We start from the raw sequence: 3,457 nt of genomic DNA, 5'->3' as shown, positions 1-3,457 counted from the left end.
TGATGGTAAGTATTATGCGTCTTTATAATAATATTATTTGCTAATTATTATTATTATATATTATCATTTACTATTACAGTGTATTATATTTATTAGTATTTACTATTATTATTTATCGTTGTTATTAATTTTAAAAAAAATTATTATCATTATCATTATTATCATCATCATCATCATTACTATTATTATTATTAATAATATTTTATTACAAGTTCTGACAGGTCAACGTTAACTCAGTAGTTAAAAGTTCAGCAGTTTTAAGGCAACGTTTTTGGGGTTTGTAAATTAAGTAATCTAACCATCGTGATGAATGAAAAAGCGACAGCAAATTGAAACGCATGCGATCTCAAAGACTGTGAAGATATTAAAGAAATTTTACTCATTGTATCGAAATTAGTAAATCTAAATAAACCCACTGTCACCCACTAACTGCTGGACTGAAAACAACTCCAGCCTTGCGCACATGCAGTCAAATTCAATTAATAAAGGAAAGAAAATAGATTAAGCCAAAAAAACAACAATAACAACAAACACTCAACCACCGTTCTTGTTCTAATAAAAAAAATCCCCGCGCATACTGTATTTAGTGTAAATAAATACTAATGATTATATAGAAAACACCTCTTTAAATGTGTTGCATAGGCACGAAAATCGAGATTTTTAAAGGGTTTTTTTAAATTTAGAGGCAAATGCAAAAATTAGGGCAATTCGCCATTTAGTTTCTGTGTAATGACGTCGACAAGTTGTCCAATTTGATGTTGTCCAGTCTATACAAAGATGTCAAAAACTGAGAAAATTAGATCACTGCACTTATAATTCTTGTGTGGATCACTTGATGTGAAGATGCTGATCCATTTCAAGGACAATCTTTTGTGAGCGCACAAATTTTTGAAGATCCTCTGGAGAAGAAACTCTCGGAGAGTTTGATCAAATTTATTAATGTTCAAACATATTCTTCTAATCCGACGTATGTCATATGTCATGGCGAACCTTATAACTGTGCCAGAGACATGGCATACATGAACAGAATCGGCTTAAAAAAAAGACTGGTTATCTGGATCATGGTTTGTTGAAAGTAGCGTCCTTCCCATGGAACCTCAAGAATGTGACTTTGTCGTGGTCGAACTAGGGATTATAGTATAGGGCATGAGAAGATGTTCACTTCACTGGAAAAGCTGGTGTCAGAGAGTGACTTCGAAGAGTCTTAATTAGAACATCGAATAACATTGCCAATGCTCTCATCTACATCGAATAACATTGCCAATGCTCTCATCTACATCGAATAACATTGCCAATGCTCTCATCTACTCACCTGTGGACGATTTGGCCATCGTAAAATGAGAGCAGTTCTTCCTCCTCCGATTCGAGACTTTAAAAAAAGGTCGAACAGCTCCTTCAAGTTTTGCCGCGAACATGAAACGCATTGCATCCGTCAATGTTTCTGTTCTCACCGAAGTCCCCAGGGGGTTTTGATTTCATCTTCAAAGAATAAAAATTTACATTTGAAACTTTAAAAAAAAGAATATTCTGAGTTATTGTTTTTGATATGCAGGCTTTGTTTCTTCCAGCTGTCTTGATTTGGTTGTGGTATAACCCACCCACCCACCCCCTCCTAAAGAACACTATAATATAATTGTCAGATAATTTGAATTGGTGGATCACCAATTTTACGTCTGGACGATGCGAGGAGCCATACCCCACCCCCCGCGTCCAATATCCTATGTTTGAATTAAATATTCTTTCACATACTGTTTCATAGACGGCAAAAATAAATTCTTTTTGTCAGCTGATGGATGACCTTAAACTACGAGTTCCAATGTACAGTTTCAACCAATTAAAAAAAAACAACAAACAATAATATGATAATGATGGCGTATTATTATTCAAGCATTTGTAAAATAGGTGTAACAGTCTCGCTTTCTTTTCTATGTATTTTGACTAATTGTTTTGATTCATTGACCCACACTCCTTTTTCTACTATAGATTTATCATCTGTCGATCTGTCGGTTCATTATCCATATTTACTGATTACCTCATTCATTGATCCACCCTTCTTTCTCTTTTGTACCCACTGTTTTCTTACCTAATTAAATGTCATTTTCTTGCTAACTTTACCTCTGAAATCAGGCGACCCCCACCTCGTTAAAATGCAATTATCTCGACTTCTATTCAAGATAGATGGGTACATATTTCATCAAAAGATAGACAAATAAACAAGCTTTACAACGATACAAATAACTCCACATGCCCAAAAACTGGCAAGTGCCCAATTCCACCGCATCTTGGCACACTATATAAACAAACTGACTAACAATGTGACGAGTCTTAATTAATTGAATCCTTAATAGCATCTTTGGAGATATATTTTTTGTTTCAGCATTCTCCAGTTTTGTATGGTATTAAGTATGCTACCAATTTTTCACCTTTTGAAAAGGCTGCAAGGTTAAGAAGAAGTACTTCTGATTAAATACTGTAGAAGTAGAAGCATCACTGCATCAGTACAAAAATTGCTTAATTTAACAACTACCTCTGAATGTGGGTAGGCTTGCATGGTGGGCTGGAGGAGGTACACTGGATTTAGTAGTAATAGTAGGCAGGTTGTGGTATCCTAAGTAGAGACCCTTAAATTTTGTCCTTTTTAAATCCCACATCTGGAAACTGGATTCTTGGTAGTCAGCATAGAAAAAAACAAAAACAAAAAACAAAACAAAACAAAAAACAAAACGAAAACAAATAAAAAAACTCCACCTCACCTGATGGGTTTGAAAGTCATGTAACTTGTAAGTGTTGAAGATTAGAGTAGTTAGACGAGAGTAGCAAACACAAAAAAAAGGAGGAGAGATCAGGACGATAAATGTTTGACAGGAAAGAAGGAGCAAATAACAGAGCACCTGCCAACCACTTGTTGACAAATCAAATGACAAAAAACTGAGTTTTTCAAATAAACTAAGAAATACGACTTTGAAAATTATCTAATCAGTACACACTTGCAACACAGTTTCTCAAGGAGAACATATGAATTTTATATATTTTATGAAGACAATTTATGACAGACATATCATAGTCTAGTCTCATAAACAGACCAGTCCACGTTCATAGACAACAGATACAAAAGCAACCATTTAATGTTGTAGTTTATGGTGAAAATGAACATTTTAGCGAAAATCCCGCAAGAAACAAATACAGTTAGGCACGGATGACTCAAACACATTGAGGACTGACAAATGTGCTCAACACATCCATGATTTGGGTAACCGAAAAGGAAAAGTCAGGTCATGAAGATATCAGGCAGGGAATGGCAGAATTGTAAGGCTAATACTATCCAAGATTTTCAGTTTTTTATGCTCATGTTATCTGTGCTGCCTGACTAATTCTGAAATAAAAAGGAACCAATTTATAGTGAAGAATGTTCCTTTCAACGGTTTCAAAATTATCATTTCACCATGGAAGACAGTAC

This window comes from Aplysia californica, unplaced genomic scaffold (assembly GCF_000002075.1).
Source record: "Aplysia californica isolate F4 #8 unplaced genomic scaffold, AplCal3.0 scaffold01231, whole genome shotgun sequence".
NCBI classification, from domain to species: Eukaryota; Metazoa; Mollusca; class Gastropoda; order Aplysiida; family Aplysiidae; genus Aplysia; species Aplysia californica.
This window is presented reverse-complemented; position numbering follows the sequence as displayed.